This window comes from Pteropus alecto, unplaced genomic scaffold (genome assembly GCF_000325575.1).
Source record: "Pteropus alecto unplaced genomic scaffold, ASM32557v1 scaffold21, whole genome shotgun sequence".
NCBI lineage: Eukaryota > Metazoa > Chordata > Mammalia > Chiroptera > Pteropodidae > Pteropus > Pteropus alecto.
Genome location: NW_006436282.1, coordinates 28,238,417 through 28,256,418, shown reverse-complemented (window position 1 = coordinate 28,256,418; position 18,002 = coordinate 28,238,417). Strand labels below are relative to the sequence as shown.

General features: G+C 38.9%; 1 protein-coding gene and 1 pseudogene across 5 annotated transcripts in view; one reads left to right on the top strand and one right to left on the bottom strand.

Moving 5' to 3' along the window:
• Nucleotides 1-18,002, top strand: part of IMMP2L (inner mitochondrial membrane peptidase subunit 2) — a 696,111-nt gene that overhangs the window by 61,309 nt on the left and 616,800 nt on the right. The gene's annotated exons all lie outside the window — the stretch shown is intronic.
• Nucleotides 5,087-5,209, bottom strand: LOC112479898 (annotated as a pseudogene).

Below are 18,002 nucleotides of genomic sequence, written 5' to 3'. Positions count from 1 at the left end.
ACCAGTCAACCCTCTGTCCGCTTGTTCTTCTAGAAAACGGTGCTGGATTCCGTATTCTGTTTCATAGTTTAGGTCCTGGAAATGTAGGGGAAGCCTCAAAACTGACTTAACATAACCTTGTTTGATCCAAGGTCAGTAGTTACCCTCCCAATTTTCTTCTCCTTTTACAAAAAGTATTTATAAAGTCAGTTTTCGACGCGTGGAGGCGGTGGTTGCTGGGAAATGTGTCTGTGGCTGATAAGAAACGGAATGGGCTTAAAGTGACAGTCACCAACCTTTATCAGTGCTTTGGAGCTCAGGAAAACATCTCTTTCCAAGAAGGGAACAGAAATTTTTTTTTTTTTTAAATAATTGTTTGCTTCCGTTAATGAGAAGCCTCAGTGACCGATATTATGAAAGGTTACTCCTTGCATAAACTAGTGACAGGTTTACTCCCATCCAGAGGTCACATTAATATTTACCGAAGGCACCGCAAGTGTAGGTATCACTTTATTAAAAATAGTACGCACAGCGAAATTGCTGGCGGAGAAGCTGGCTCAGTCTGATCTGGCTATGGATATGATAACTTTAATATATATGGCTTAGTGTGTTTTTAGAGCTCATAGGTCACATTGGTAAGATTTGTGTACTTGAGTGGTTGGAAAGTTACCACAGAGTATCGTGACAATCCAGTAGAGAACATTTCAGTATGAGTAGTAGGTCTCAGATAAATTTCACTGTAGACTTAAATAAGAATCATTAAAATATTCCAAGTTTATTAAAAATTCATTATTCTACTAGAGGATCTTTAAAGAGCAATAAGAACTTGAATGAAGAAGTAATAGGGGAGCTTTAGTATCAGTGACAGTGTGTTAATTGAGTTGAGAGAAGGTAAAGAATATATCAGGAGAATGGATGCAAATTTGGCAAAAAAGATTTGTAATAAATCAAGGGGGGAAATTAGTTAATAAAGAGAGAGACCAATTATCAGTGAAGGAGGGGGCTATATTGAATTATTTTAAATGAGAGGTTAAACTGCTTCAGTGAATCTCAGTTTAACAAAAAGGAAGAAAAGCAATATGGATAATTAGGCAGTAATAAGATCATACTGAAAAAAAAAAATCAGAAAACCACCTTAGGTGTTAGGGGAATATCGGCTAATGAACTTAACCTGTTGCAGTTATCTTTGCTGTGGAAATGGAGTGATATTTTTAGTTATCTTCAAGGCGGCATGATTGTTTAGTGCATTTATTGTATGTGGATATTTAAATGGTAACCAACAACGAAGTGGAGAAAGACTTTCTCAGGAGTATAGCTGTCTTTTAATTCGTTAAAATACCGTAGTTTCAGTTATAATTTTTGTTATTGGTTAGCTTTTTAAAGTTACTCATCTATTTTATAATAGAAACACGTTTAGAGCTGTCATCATAATTGAACCATTCATAGAAATTCAGTATAAGATATGATTTCTATAAGCATGTCCCAACTCAGGTCTTGTTAAAAACATATAGGTAAAAAAAATCCCCAATATTGTCAAAAGAAAGGTTTGTCTTTTCTCTAACCTAATAATTTGTATACGCGTCATTATTCAAATCTCTTAAAGATGCTGATTCTTGGCCATTTTTACAGTTTTATATCTTATACATCTGAATTGTGGAAAGATCTTGGTAATCATCTCTGGGCTCAACATAAGGTCTAACTTTATATGACCTCTGCACTAATGATTAGGTATAGAAGGGACAGTAGCAAAGATAATTAAGTTCATAGACAATTCCAAATTTAAAGACAGTATGAATATAAAATTTGGTTTAATCTCTGCTCCTATGATGCTGTGTTGAGAAAAGGTCATCTGATGTGTCCCTTATAATTATAGTCTTTCTTTTGTCACTGATATTCTCATAATTAGCTTGACTTTCCTCTTATCAGATATTATATCCAATGTAGTTCTGCATTGTATATTAATGTGGAAAACTAATGAAAGAATCTGCTGTTCAAAATGCTAGCCGCTTCTCGCCAGGGAGTAACCCAGGGGGCAGCCTTGAATAGCTCATCAGAAAAGATTTGGACCAGATACCTGGAGACCTGGGCTCCAGGCTCACTGAGGCTCTGGGGGACTGTGTGTCAATTAACTTGTCAATTAACTTCTGTGGATATGGACACACACACACACACACACACACACACACACACACATTTAATGAAGGGATTGCACTAGGTAATGTGTAAGATACCCTTTAACTTGACAGTTCTTTTTCTCTGTGATGATTTTATTATATATAATATATACATATAAATATATATCTTTAATGAAGGGATTACACTAGATAATTTGTAAGATGCCCTTTAACTTGACAGTTCTTTTTCCTTTCTGATTATTTTATTTTCCACACGTGTAGGTTAAATATATTTTACAATACTTATACAACATTTCGTTATACTTAAAAACAGTGACAATTTATTCATTTGGCAAATATTTTCCAAATGCTTCCTCTGGGTACAGAACTAGCCCTTGTGATATAGCAGTAAAGAATACGGACAGGCAAAGCATCTTTCCTCATGGAACTTAGTATATTATTGGATGGATTTCGAATAAGACAAAATGGAAAGTAGACATCATTGAAGCTTATGAGAAGCGTGGCGGGTGGCCACATTCGAAGGGAAACGTGCTGTTTGATAAATCAGCAACTGAGCTGGCGTGACCAGCGGCCTGAAATGGCTCTCGGGTTGCACGTTTCTTCCCAGCCGTGCGTTTAGCTGTGTTACGTTGGTATCAGCCACGGTGGGAGGATTTATATCACGCAAGTTGGCAAACACCACACATCAGGGCTCTACGACTTATTAAAAATTAAGTTATCTGCTTTACTAGCGTACCGTTGGCGGCAAATGTCAGATGACACAACAGAAGTGGCAGATAGTTTCTACCCATGTGCATCATGTGATCAGCGTGGAGCTGGGGCAGGGACACATGGCGTGTGGTGAGTTTAAAAAGCCACATGAACAACTATTGATATGATATGGAGACTAATGAGTTACCGAAGGAAGAGGGGCTGAGCAGAAAATAGGTGTGAATTTGAAACTAGATCTTAATGATGGGTTGGTATATACTTGACCAAAGAAAAAGCAAGAGCTTTAGAGATGGCGTGTGTAAAAGGTTGAGGCAGGGGTGAACAGTCGCATGGGAGAAGTGGCGAATAGGTTTGCTGATCTTGAACCAAATGTCACATCTTAGCCTCGTCTGAGCGTAACGTCTAAGTCACGTGTTAGCCTGTACCAGCAAAGTCCTAAACAGGCCAGGTTTTCATTGGTAGTGAAAAATTGAAGACTGTCATTGAATTTTGTGATTTTTATCTCTCAGTGATGCTCTGAGTGTTAAGGAAATAACAAATCCTTTATACCGAATTATAGGCTTTGTACCAAATTGGAAGGCCATCAGAATGTTGCTGTGGTAAATATTTTATAGAAGATTGGTATCGAACCTACCCGAGATACATATGTAATTTCCTCCCCGTCAACTGTAAGTCAATTTTAGTCTGAAGTGGTTGGCGTAGACACCAACGCTGCGGTTCACCCCGCCAGCGGTGAGGGAGCAGGGACCCTAGGTTATGCTTTCCCGAGACGATGACAGGGGTACCACTATATGTAATAAGCTGAAAGGGGCAAACACAAGAAGAGTGTGCTGAAGCTTAACTTGAAATGGTACCTGGCTCTGTCTTTCTGGGACGTCCCAGCGGCCAGTGGACAGGCTGGGATACAGGAGTCCAGAATGGACTGCCTTTGAAATTGATGAGTGCACTGACTCCAGTTACGTGCAGAGGGGTCACAGGCAGCATGGCAAAGAAATGGAAACATGCCGATCAAAATGGAAAACTTCTCTTTGGAAGTCACTCTATGCATGCCTAATTCTGTTAGATTTGCATCAGCTTTTTATCCGCGTGATACATTGAGATAGCAGCTGATATTCAAGAGGAAGAAGCTGGTATTCTTTATTTCTGTTATTCTCGATAATGCCATTTTGGAATACCAATAGTAGTTTAATTTGCTAAAATAAATACAGGGTAGGTATACAGAATGAAATAAACATGCTGTCTAATCAAATAATCTTTCATTTTCGGCACTATTTTGGAGCGAAATCATGATTTTGGCAGTTATTAGCTGATTAAACCATCTCACAAAATTAAGTATTATGTGCAGTTTAAGGTGATAAATTTATCTTTCAATTTCACATGGAAAATTAGCATGAAAAGAAAATGTTTCTTCCTTCCTTCCTTTCTTGAACGTGCCCTTTCTCACAGGAGAAGTACAAATAGATTTATAGGAATTTGGAGTATTGAAGAAATTACAGCCAGAGATTGTGGTTGGTGTTAATTATTGGCGATCTGACACTGTGACCTGTAACACAGTGGTTGGATGAGCTTTGAAGGTTTCATTGGGCAATGTAGGATTTAAATTCTGCCGGAATTTGGAATATGGTAGGTACGTCATCATATACCATAGCCATACTTTAAACTCTAACTTCCCCAGAGTATTGTGCCAAAGAGCGCCACGGCTAGTTACACGAGAGTTGAGATGTAAATTCTTTGAACTTTTTCTTACTTTTTAAACAGAGGTATATACTTTAATGGATGATACTATCTTTAAAATTAGTGTAGAATTGGGTTGAAATAAATTCGGAGTGTATATGTGACCAAAGTACAACAAAAGCAAAACAAATCACGGGTTGACATACCTTAAAAAATTAGAGGTTGACTTGTGAACATAGGACACTCAATGTTTATTGAAGTCAGGATTTTAATATGTTTGGAGGTTATAATTTTTGCTGTAAGCAAGTCATTTTATCGAATGTTGCACAGAATGAGGTGTATGTAACAGTCATGCCGCTATTATCTTTTTTTACTCAAACTTTTGAGTTTTTACTGACATTTCAGGAGGTGGAATAATAGGTAACCCCATGAGTGAGTTCTAATCTGGGTTTTGCTCCTAACTAGGCAGATGACCTCAATAAGCCGCCTAATCAGTTAGGACCTTAGTTTCTTAAACTCTGTAATCCTGAAGTTGTCCTGGGTGGCCTCTTTGTAAATGTCACTCCAATGTAATATAGAAAGACTGCCTCTGATAGAACCTTTTTGGTATTCCTAAGTGGTCTCCCATCCAAGTACTAACCAGGCCCGACCCTGCTTAGTTTCCGAGATCAGATGGGATCAGGCATGTTCAGAGTGGCATGGCCATGACCTAAAGTTATTTTAATGGTGAAATTTTAGGCTTCCTGATGGTTACTGGAAGACACGAGGCATCAAGCGTGGATAGTATGGCCTGACAGCAGTCCTATACTCATAATAAATGGGCGATGCTTATCTGATACCCATTGCTAGGGTAACGAGCAGATTCCTTGGTTTCTCTCTAAGTGAATCCCTATGTAGATATTTTAGTTCCTGAGGAGCAAGGGTTGATAACATCTGTTAACAAGGAATGATGTATCCTTTATTTACAGATACCCTTTCTATACGTGGAAACTAATATAGAGAAACATCCTGGTTAAGTTGTGCAGGAACACAGTAGATCCCCTGAGGGAATGCTAATGTAAGTAGAGAGTAACTCTGGCAGTTAGTAGATCTCCTTGGGGTGAGAAAGAATGGCTTTTATTGTTACCTATTTCTTAATATTTTTACAGTCGGTTGTCTCCTGGGCTCTTTATTCTTCTAGCATATTTCAGTTGGATGAGATATTAGTTCCTTATAATGCGACATATTTCTTCACCCAGCCAAATCTTGTTATTAATCTCATGTGGCTTCGCTGGCGACGAGCTTCTGTTAGGCAGCACAGTCACTGATGCTTCGAGGAAGAGGATGAATATTAATTGGGGGGTGTTACTTCTGGGAGGAGACCTTTAAGAAGTATTAAATATGCTGAGTTAGGATTTTTGCTTCTGTTTCACAAGGGTTTGTTTAAAATCTAATTGCTTGATTTTAAAGAAAACTACAGGTCACACACGGCAATGAGTAAATTGTCAACAAGAATATTTTTGCATATAGTGAGAATGGTCTGCCCTTTTCTCAAAAGGAAAATAATAGCCAATCCTCATATGTAAAGTGGTAATTAATATTTTTATCTCTGTAATTCCGAGCAAGTCCAGACATGAACCCAGGATCCAGCACATTTTCAGTGTGAACATCACTCGGCATTGAAAATGTGTCCTCTGCAATCGACTGTATTGCACTTGAGTAGGAGCAGTGCGGCTCCTATAAGCAGGAGAAAAAAGGCCCAAAACTGTAATTGCAAAAAAATATTCCCTTTAAAATGAATACCATTTTTTTTTATAGGAGTGAATATAGTTTTGGGCTATATATACAATCGAAAATTTTAGAACTAAAAGTTTCTGGGGCCTTACTATGTGCCGAGAATTGCTCTGCACATATATATTTAATCTTCCCAGTATCTGGGCGCGATGAGAACTGTTATTACATTAGGAAGAAATTGAGACACACAGAGGTTAGGTAAGTTGTCCAGGGTCACTCGATGAAATGCAGGCGTGAGGATTCAGACCAGGGCCTCTTCACCCGCGAGCTGTGCCCTTGGCCCCTCCGCCAAACGGTAACAGGCCGTCAGTCTGGTTCTATGATAATGAACTCTATGGCTATTGATCTTAACTCATAGCTTGTACTCTCATGTGTAAGTTGACCTTTCTTGGGATCTAGATATTTCTGATGTATTGGTAAATAAGTGCTTATATAAATACATAAACGTAGTGCATTTAAATGTATCTCAAAGCCATTTTATACAGTAGCGATAATCACTTTTTGTTCATTATAGTATCATAGTTATTGCAGCTGAGACATGTTCTGCTAAGTTAAGCACATTTTTTATAAAGTTTTTGTTTGTTTATTTTTAACTTAGGAAGAAGGCTTATAGTTTGCAAACATTGAGGGTTTCTTTTCTCAGGTTCTCTCCCAAACTTCTTACCTTTTTCCTGAAAAGGTACTAAATGTGATGATTTTTCATGTCATTTTTGAGCAAGGTCTGGGTTCAAACACCATCTCTTACTCCCTACAATTGAACACTGGGATGACGATCACTGTGAAGAGGCATTTCTCTAGCTGAGGTGGGGTTTGGTAACTTTCTTCTAAAAGCCCGACTGGAGCGTGGGGTGGTGGCCGGGAGTGCGGTGTCGCACGTGGAGCCAGGAGCAGCCCCCTGGGGGACTGGGGAATGTTAGAATCTTGTCTGGCAGCAAAGTCATCAAAAATGAGCTGAAAGGAAACAAAGTCCGTGCACTGCCAATGGGGGCGTGGTCAGAGAACCAGGTGTAGCGGGAGTGACCGGTCTCGCTGACCTTTTCGACAACAGGTCATTTGGGTAGTTAAACAGTCGGCTGTGCTTTTCTGTATTCCTGGCATACATTTGATTGGAAAGGTAGGGTCCACATAAAATGATTGGGGCTAGATTGTCTTAAAGCATGGATCAAAGAAAAACATCGGAGGAAAAATTAGTTATAGCAGCTAACTATAGAACACTTTCTATAAGTCAGGTATCGTTGTAAGTATAGATTTATTGCTTCTCCAGACGAAGGTATCAGTGAGAGAGAAAAGCAGAAGGATAACATATACATGATAAAGAGTGATTTCCTTTCCTACTAATTATTTTAAGTATGCATTTGAGTCATCCATGCCTGAAGCTGAACTGCTGTTCAGAGTTTTGGTAAACAAGTCACGTGGATGACCAGAAACGAAGAATTGACAGCTCTGTGCTCCATACCGGGTCTTGGTGAGACAGAGACGGTGCATTAACGGGGCGATGAAGAGCTGGTAATGAAGGGGCCGTTCACAGAGGGGTGGGCAGTAGTGCGGGATTCAGCCGGGAAGAAACAGTGACGTCCCCTGGCGCTAGCAGCCGCGGGCCGTCACGGTGACCTCGTATGGGAAAGGGCGAGGACACGGAGTGGAAGTCCCTGTGCTGGTGGGAGCCGGAAGCGTGGGGGAGAGCTTGGGGACAGAACCGGGTCCGCGGGTGGCTGACGGAGCCACTCCCGGAACAGCAGCCTGGGGGGGGCGGGGGCGGGGCGTGGCCTCGAGCGCCCCACCTTCCTCCTCCTCTCAGCCGGCGATCGATCTCCCACCGGGGCCTCCCGTTTGCTGAACGCAGCTGGAGGTTAGAAATCGAGGGCGCTTGGGTGGTGTCAGAAGTCAGCCTCTGGGGCAGAGAGCGGGGAAGACCAGGGACTAGACCTAGAGAGCAGCCCATGAACCAACATGCCGCACTGTGGGTTGAATTGCACGCCCCTCCCCGCTTCAACAAAAACGGCCTTTGCCGACCCAAACCTCAGTTTCCCAGGATGTGATGCTATATGGAAAAGGGGGTTTTACAGAGGTAATCGAGTTAAAATGAGGTCGTAGGGTGGACCCTAATCCAATATGACTTGAAGTCTTTATAAAAAGAGTAAATTTGGACGTAGACATCTCCAGAGGGATGATATTGTGAAGACCCAGCGAGCAGATGGCCATCTGCAAGCCAAGGAGCACCTGCGGCCGCCAGAAAGCAGGCAACGGGCTTCGGGCAGACTCTCCCCGAGCCTCTTCGGAGGGAGCCTGGCCCTGCTGGCTCCTCGATCCCGACTCTGACCTCCAGAACTGTGACACAGGACATTTCTGTTCTAAGCCACCCAGTTCTTGGCACTTCGTCATGGCAGCTCTAGAAAATAAAAGTGTTTTATATCCTAGTAAAGCTCCTTGTTAACCAGTTCTTCCAATTTCTTTTTAAGTTTCTGTAGAGTCATAGATTTCTGAAGACTTTAGAAATTAACCAGTGCAAAACACTGATTTTGGAGATGAGTGCCTTTCTCAAGGTCACGAAACTTCAATGGCAGTCAGAGCTAGGACTTTATAGGCAAACTGTGTTGGAATTGGTAGAGGTTGACATGCTAGGGTTTCAATTAAGCCCTTGAATACCTTGAAACATTGAAGTTTTAGTTAATAAAGCCTTATTGATATAAATTTACAGGTTTTAATATTCTAAAAATTAATTTCTGGGTGTTAATTGTGCCTTATTAGTATGTTTAATTTTCTTAACCTGTACTTTGAACCCAAATTTTCTTGTTAATATCTTTAGGTCTTGAAAATCTTTAGGTGCAAAACTATTTTGAAAATATGGAAACAACAGTGTTATCCAAGCGATGATGATGTTATCTACTGCACTGTTTAGTGATGATAGATTCAGTGTATTCAGTTGGGGAACTGTTGATACAGTTGAGCTGGAAATTGACATGTGTACAAAATCAGTTGCTCAAATAATGACTACTTTGAGAGTTCCTTTAGTTGCTAATTAAAAAAAATGTGCATTTAGGATGTATATTGTTAAAATTAAAGCATATAAATAAATATAAAGATGTTTATAAAAATCACTTGAAATGTCAACTCCCCAAGAAGATACCACCCATTTTTGTTAAGATATGCACTTCCAGGGTTTTTCTGAGTGTGTGTGTGTGTGTGTGTGTGTGTATAATATATGCAAAATGGAATTATGCTATACAAACATTTTCCTAGCCTATTTTTTAAAATTCAACAACTTAAAGGCAACTCCACTTGTTTCCATGTTGGTAAACATAGTTTGAAGGCAGACTGTGCAGTTCCTGAAAGGGATGATCGCTTCCAATTTCTGCTAGACAACATTATGCTAAACATAGTTTTGCCTCCTGAACAACAGTATGATCTCCATCTCTGCAGGTAGATCGTAGTGTTATCCGTCTTATTCTGCATGGTGTCCTGTTTGCGTGAACAACACCCATCATAAAAGCAATTGCAAGTGTACAGAATAAAGTGAAAACTCAGAAACGTATCTCAACAAAATTTGTGATAGGTTAGAGAGATGTGCCAAATTCAAGTGTAAATGAAGACTTCAGAGGAAAGAGGATTGAAAGAGAAAGGCTTCACAGTAAACCTTAAAGCTGTATGTTGGGATTTTGTAAAAAGGATTACAGTCCCACAGGGAAGCAGTTTGGCAATGTGCATCAAGAGCCTTAAAAACTTTCATCTTTGCTAGAATTAATATACATATATATGTATATATATACACACATACACATATATACATATATATACACATAAGTATATATAAAAATTTATTTTCCAGGATGCTGTCTGCATTTTATCTTTGTTTGAACATATTAATCTGGAAAACTTTAAATATATGCAATCTTGTTTCATTTGTAACTCCCATCTAATTCCCTACCCTGTATTATTTTGTTACAAATTCCAGGCATCATGTGGCCTTTAATTTTGATTATTTTTGAAAAATATGTTCAATTTCAAGAGATATATTCTAAGTAGAGTATTTGAAATACTGGAAAAACTTCATGCTCAATATTTTTATGCAGAATTATTTATAATGATTATAAAAGAAATTACAAATAAATACTCAGCACTAAGGCAAAATACAAATGGTGAAATTCTGCTCCATTTGTAAAGACTGTGGACAGTTTAAGGTAACGTGAAGAAGAGCTTATGTCGTTACGTTAAATAATCAAAAGTTAAAAAGTATACAGAATCAAATGAACAAGCATAAACTTGGCTTGGAAAAAATGAGAGTAGTGATTTATGAAGTAATATGAAATAATGAAAATATGAAGTAACGATTTCCTTGGATCCAGTTTTTGGGTAATTCTTTTTCCTTTTGTCTGCTGTTCAGTATATTCCACATCTTCTATATTGACCATTAATAAGTTTTGTGATGAGAAAAATACAATGAACTTGAGCCGCGATAAAATTATGGAACACTGTTTAGCTTCAGGTGACCATACTACCTGACTCATTATTTACGGCGATTATAAAAATAAATATCAAAGAAGGATATTGACAAGAATTTTCCATATTGCAAAATTTGCAAATGACTGTTTACATTTCCTCCTCCTAGTTAACTTTTTTCTTTTACCATTGGAAACAAAAAAGAGAAGGCAACCATTTTTTTAAGACGTCCCCCACAAACCATAAAAATGAAAGTACCCCACTCTTCTTGACTTCCTGAAATGTTAATTGGCTTTAAACTTGCTACTCATTTCTAACTGGCTTCCTCTAATTTCTTTTTGAATTTGGAATTTGCACTAAAACTCTTGAATGCCAATGTGTTTTGCTGTATTTGTAGAAGCAGTATCCCTTACCTAATAAGATTTAGCGAATAACAGTTAAAATTTCCTTGAAAATTCAATGTATGTGCCCAGATCTTTATAAGTAGGTTCTGTTTGGTTTACTCATTGAAATTCAAATGTCTTGAGTTTGAGTTACCTTTTATATCTGAAGCTCTGGCTACTTTCTCGAAGAAAGTGATGGAAAGAGCAGAAGGCTTGGAGAGTCAGGAAAATTTGCTCTTGTAGGCAACTTTTGAGAAAAGAATTTTTTGAGAGGAAGCAGAGCAGAGAGGCAACGGAGGAAGAGATTGGGGAACTTTTGGGGGGTACTTCACGTAGGTTTTCTGTTCTCGTACAGAGTAGTGCTATGCAAGGTTTCTCCTTTGTTAAAATAGAAAGTAGATTGTGAATATTATTGATGGTAATTATAATTTCCTGTAAAAATTGATCAAAGATTTTGACCGTTTTGAAACAGCTTTTATTAAAAGGCTCCACAGATAAAGTGGAAATAATTTACATTTTAATAGAAATCTACTCATACAAAGAAAATGTTCTCATACAAGCAAAATTTGCTCATACAAAGCTTAATGCTTACCAAATAGTCAAAAATACAAATTTTATTTATTCCCTTATTGAAAAACAATAATTTATATCTTGGAGATCGAGGCAGATAAAGTGTGCTGAAAGCTGCAAAAGAGGGAAAAAAATGGGAAATTTAACTTAATTCTTTTAGATAAAATATCTAGGTAGTGTGGTTCTATTTAGAAACTCAATGACTTATGCTATTTCTTGAAACAACTAAAAAGACATGGTGAACATTTTTCGTATGTGAGAGAATTTTATGTTTGCTTTCAGGGACAAATCAGTGACATTTGGAGACTTTATGGCAAGAACTAGGGTATTGGTAATGAGAAAAGTGTAGTTTCACCATCAACAAAAAAAAGTATGTTATAAGCTAGTAAAATGTCACGGCATCGTGTATAACGGGGGTGGCTGCTGTGGCAGTCGGTCTGCATAGTTCTCACCCTTCAAAGCTTCGGTAGTTTTAGGTGAGTACAGACGGTGGCCTCCGTCAGGCACTGTGGCTGAAATTACATTTCTGCCTATTCATGCTCCGTTTATGTCCCACCGTCGCATGTCACAGCTAGGTTTCTATAGTTCCCTCTTTTTTCAACACATTATGGAAAACTAAATACGAAGAAGTAAAATTTGGCAGGAGATCTGATTGATATCACTGATAAGGATTAGGATCATAGGTTTTTAATTAGGAAAAGACCTTGGTTTATCTACATTTCACCTTGCTTTTGCAAATGAAGAATGTGAGGCCCAGGAAAATTAAATGTTCTGGTCCCACTAGAACCCGGTCACCTGACTGTCAATATTGTGTATTTCCCATAGTCTCTGCTGGACCTGATTTTGCAATATCCGTTCTCAAATGCAAGTGCAACCGGGTGGGGAATCGCCTCATTAATAATGATTAACTTACTGTGGCTGTAGTTTCAGTAACCGAGCAAGCCAGAGCCTTGGGACAAGTGCCGATTGTTACCTGAAGGAAGGAAAGCTCACAGACGTGGGCCATTAAGTCTGAGATTGTCGCAACGTGCTGGATGCAGAGTCACAGGGCCTGGGAGTCCACTTTGACAATGCCACTTATTAGCTGTGTGACTTTGGGCAAAGTTCTGAACTCTCGAAACCCAAGTTTCTTCATGTGTGAAGTGGGAATAATGACAGTTGCCGTACCTACCTCATAGGCTAACTGTCAGATCAAGGCTGTTGAGAAAGTTCACGGTGAAGTCCACCAACATTTGTGACACCCGCTGTGTTCCAGGCAGGCCCGCAGACCCAAGGAATAGAGAGGCAGATGAAACTTGTTTACCATATTATGAAAGGCCAAAAATTAAGAAGTAAAATCTAGCAGGAAGTCTGGGCGGTTTCACTGTAAGTATTTGGAGCACTAGGCTTTTAATTTGGCAAAAGGTACCTGAGTGTTCTGGAGAGAACTTTGCCTCCTTTACCGTCGAGGTGCTGATAGCGACGTGGAGGAACGGACCCTTTGGATAAAGAGCCTCCTCACCCGTTGGCCGAGATTGCTGTTGTAACAGCAGCAGTTTCGCAAGCTGCTGATTAACTCTAGATTGGAAACGGGGACACGGGGACGCGATGTCCGCGGCATGCTGGGAGGATCATTATTTCCTCGGGAAGGGTGCGGCGCTCGGTCTGCCTCACGCCTCGGTTTCCTTTGCGCCAGCTCCTTTATGCTACGCAGGCGCCAGGCCACTGCCACGCTCGGCTCGCAGTCAGCAGGAGGTCGAATGACCTTGGTTCAGTCAAGGACCCGCCTTTTTATCTTGAACTCTAAAGGATTATTTGGCTTCACTGAGGTTTTGGCTCTCAGTGTTAAGATCCACACATTTCTAGCAGTCTCTATCGACTACACTAGCTCCAATATTTAAGCAAATGATGACTATCTAGGGATAGTTTCTGGATGCAATCGATTTGCCCCTTATAATCGTGTTATATATTTCTGCATTTTTTTTTTTATGGTTTTTAAGATGTGCATTTTTTTTTTCGTATTCGACATATCTGAAATTAGGTTGCATCTTTAAATCGATAGCTTCTTAAACTTCCTGTTGGCTAGGCAGTGGTTTTAATGTAGCTCTCAATGTCTGTGTGTTGCCAAATCCTATGATTTGGCCTTTGAAAGATAAATCGTGTACACACAAAGGCATGGAAGCAGGGCTGCGGAGTATATGACAAAGATAAGATAAAAAAAAAAATACAGAAAATCTTAAATGATAAAAAAAAGCGTTGTGTTATAGTTTAGTTGGCAGCTCTTCTTTCTCAGTGGCCTATAAACAATAAAAGTACATCATATAATGATGGTATTTAGGATTCACTGAAGCATACTTTATTTTAGCTTGAGTAATTCGAATGGAGTGACTTATGATTTATTTAGTGGAGATTTTAAGAAAGTGTTTGTAGAAAATGAATGTCATTTTCTAAAGTAGTTTTGACTCTGTTAAAGGTTACTTTAAAAAAATCATGACTCTTACTCAAATATAAAAAGAACTGGTATCAAAATTTTTTAATTCGTTCATTAATTAATGAGGGAACCGGTAAGATGTTGCAGTTTGTTCAGAGAAGCATTAAAAAAGCATTCCCATACAGACGATCAGGAATGTCCAATGTACAACAGATGCAAAACTGGTCAGTATCCACAGGACAGTGATCTTATGGATCATGATCTTCACTGGACAAAATTTATTTGCATTTCTACAGACAAGAACCATTTCTATTATTATTGCTTTACTATTTAGAGAGAGTTGTAAAGTAGCTGACGGATAGAAGGCTTAAGCTCTTATAGAATCAGATAACCTGGAATGATACACTCGATCGGATACCCACTGATTTTTTTTTTTTTTTTTGCAAATTTCAAAGTCTATCACATTATTTCCTGACATATCTTAGCGTTTGGGTTTTCCAACAGGCCTTTTAGTGAACTTTAACTTTAAAAGAAGGATTACATTCAGACCATGCTGATAAGATCATTACCTTATCTTTTCTACCTTCTCTCCTTCCTTCATGACTCCTTTGTTTACCTGTAGATCTAACGCTTTGAATCTCTCATTTATATCTTTGGGTCAGTAAGTTGAATTTAGCCCAGTTAGTTTTTTTGGGTAGAGGGCAAATTTAAAAAAATACTCTAAAACTCAGGAGTCTATGAATACTTATTGGTCACTTGCCTTGTAAAAGACTTACTAATTAAAAAAATATATATATATTTTATCCCAATAGCTAATTCTTAATACTAAAACTGTACAATTAAAGAATTCTAGCAATATTTTTAGCAATGTCATTTTGAAATGACATAAACAACACAAATTCTTAATGAGCTAACTTAGCTATATTTGAAAAAGTCTCCGTATCTAATACCTTTTATACTTCCTTGAGTATAAAGTAAGTTGAGAATGAAATGTTTCTCGTTATTTTATGCAATTATTCTTATGTATGGAAAAATTGAATATTAAATGTGTTTGGTAGAGAGCAGAATCAAAATTATAACAAAATACATATTACTTCAAAAATGAGAGTATATTAAAATAAATTTCCTTACTGTTTTTGACTCATTAATATTGGAAACTGTATTTCCTTTCTGGTAGCTGAGCATAAATTGTCACTTGAGACTTAATTGATTAAAATCAAGTTTTTCAATTTATTGTTATAAAATCGTCTCGCAGTGGTTTGATGCTGTGTCAAACATGAGCATTAATAAGTTTCTTGTTGATCCTGCAGATGCACTTACTTAACTGTTACATTTATTAATTGGCAATAAACATTTTGAGACATAACCTTTTAAATTTAAAAGTCTGTCATTGAACTTGGGCCGCACTTCCCAAACCATAGGGAAGTACTCATTGATGCATTAATTTATTTAGCAAATGTTTATTGAGTGCATTCTTTGTACTATGCACTTATAAATACATATTATTTTAAGGAGCTTTCTCTTTTCACAACTAGCAGGACAGAAATGATTGTTTTGCCGTGTGAGGTGTGATGCTTGGGTTAGCTGGAGACATTGGTAGGAGGTACTGGTCACTTCACACCCGCACTGCTCACAACCCTGCTGTGTACTCTGCGTGGCCCACACCAATCTTTTTTTTTTTCCTCTCGCTGATACAAGGGCAGGTGGTCGAGCTCTCGAGCTGCTCCGTATCAGTGGTCAAGGTGATCTCTGTTTCATCCTGTGCTATAGTATCATCCACCGTTATATGTACTTACTTAAAGACAAGTCGTTGATGTCAAATAAAGCTACAATTTAATAGGCATACGTTTACAATAATACATGTCAGAGTGTCTGTTTATATTGTTAAATAGATTCCCAAATGTATATATGAGTCCATGACTAACGGACTTTTTTTTTTTTTTTTGTTCTGAAACAACGGAAGTCTATTTTCTCACATTTCTGGAGGCTCGAGGTCTGAGATCAAAGTGTCAGCAGAGTCACTTTCTTCCGAGGCCTCTCTCCTCGCTTTGCAGATGTCTGACCTCTTGTGTTTTCATGTGGTCTTTCCTGTGTGCACGTGGCGCTGTCCAAATTTCCTCTTACAAGGACACCAGTCATTTCATTTTGTTATTTTATTTTTTAATTTTTTTATTTTTTTATGGTGACATTGGTTAACAAAATCCAATAAATTTCAGCTGTACACTTTAAGGCATATATATACATATATATACACACACACACACACATATATCTGTATGTATATATATATGTTTACGCTGCGTGTTCACCTCCCATAGTTAGCTTTCTGTTATCACATTTGACCCCCTTATATATGTTTACGCTGCGTGTTCACCTCCCATAGTTAGCTTTCTGTTATCACATATTTGACCCCCTTTACTCCGTCTACCTCCCCTCTCCCCGCTCCACCCCCGCCCTCTGGTAACCACCAGTGTGTATAGTCTATGTCCATGAGTCTCTGCTTGTTTGTCATGTTCGTTTGTTGCTTTTAGGTTTATATCCCACAAGTCGTGGTTATCACGTTCGCCTAACCAGTCATTTTAGATGAGGGCCCACTCTGATAACCTCATTTCATCTTCATTTCCTCTGTTTTTTTGTTTGTTTGTTTGTTTTTAATGGGCTTTTAGGGAGGTCGTTGAGCTATGGCGCTGCCCAGGGGAAGTCAGGAGAAAATGCCGTGTGAAGGTGGGGAGAAGGCCTCGAGGGTGACGCATGCAGAAACGGAGGGAGTATAAATTCATAGAAGACATTTGGGGCAGGAGACTGTGACGATGCTGCTGAAGACGGAGAGCAAACGAGCTAAAAAAACGGGATGCTGTGGGTTCTCGTGACCATAACGTGAGTTCAGCCAAAAACAGAAGTACGGTTATGGTTTCAATGAAGGCTGGACTGTGAGAGGCGAGCACACGATGCAGTATACGAGGGACGTATAGAATTGTGCCCTTGAAAGGCATGTAATTAACCAATATCACCCCAATACATTTAATCGAATTTGCCTCAAAAGGCCAAACTGTGCATATATTGTAGCGGTGGACATTGTGGGGAGCAAAACCACAGGCAGATTAATCAGACTGGAAGCGACGTGTGGTTAGTTCGTGCTGCCACCAGGGGGAGGTGGGAGCCGACAGCACCCCAGGCAAAGTAAGAATTCATTCATTCATTCAGTGTGTTTTTGAGCACCTGCCCTGTGTCGGGCACTATCCCGGGTACCCAGGATAGGTCAGCGAACACAGCGGCGTAGATCTCTGCCCTTGTGAAGCTTGCTCGCTCTTCCTATGAAGAGACAGATAAATGTGTACATCACATAGCACGTTGGAAGGTACGTGCTCCAGAAAGGGTTCGCGTGCGGACGGTCAGCGCGTTGGGGGAGGAGATGCTGGCAGCGTGCTGTATTTCAACAGTAGTAAGTTGGCTTTGAACTGCAGAGTCGCAGCGACCCGCTGTTTAGATTTCTTCTTGTTCCCTAGAACTCCAGGGAATTGAGGTGGTGTCTGCCAAGAGAGATGAGTGGCAGGGAAGCAGGAAGTCAACGGCTGAGTATTTTTCAAAATTATAATAAAATTTAATCATAAGTAAAATACTAGTGATGCAATTTTGTCCTATTCTCTTTGGCAAGAGAAGATAATAAAATAAGTTGTAGGAAAATGGGCAGCAAATTATCTGAGTTCAAAATCAGGGATAATTTATTGGAAATAAATCTTACTTATGAAGGGTTTTGGTATACATTTGAGTCATTAGCTTCATAGGCATTTTATGACAATTTTATGTATCTGGTTTGTTTCGGGAATTCTAAGTTTTATCTGCTTTTTAAAAAAACCAGTATAAACAGTGTTTCTTTGGCAAACCGCATATCTTAACAGCTTGTTAAAAGAATAGTTAGCTTCTAGCTTT